The sequence below is a fragment of the Nicotiana tabacum genome, chromosome 14 (genome assembly GCF_000715075.1).
Source record: "Nicotiana tabacum cultivar K326 chromosome 14, ASM71507v2, whole genome shotgun sequence".
NCBI lineage: Eukaryota > Viridiplantae > Streptophyta > Magnoliopsida > Solanales > Solanaceae > Nicotiana > Nicotiana tabacum.
The window spans coordinates 9,170,394-9,170,700 of record NC_134093.1 but is presented as its reverse complement, the minus strand read 5'-3'; positions in this window follow the sequence as shown (position 1 = coordinate 9,170,700).

The following is a 307-nucleotide window of genomic DNA, read 5'->3' as shown; positions in this document are numbered from 1 at the left end:
CCAGCTTTATTTCCTTTTATAGGAAAATATCCTTATAACCACCCGACCGACCATTTTGATATATGGCGTGTCGTTCGGTGATTTGTGGCCTTGAGTATTTTCACTTCAGGTATTATGACTTGCGTGTGTTGTCGGATTTGAATTTCAGAAATTTCGGGGTTGGTTTGGAAGGATAATTCACAATTTATAAGCTTAAAGTTGGAAACGTTGACCAGGGTTGGACTTTTGAGTAAACGACCTAGAAACTGGAATTCGATGGATCTTATAGGTTCATATGGTGATTTCGGACTTAGGTGTATGCCCGTAT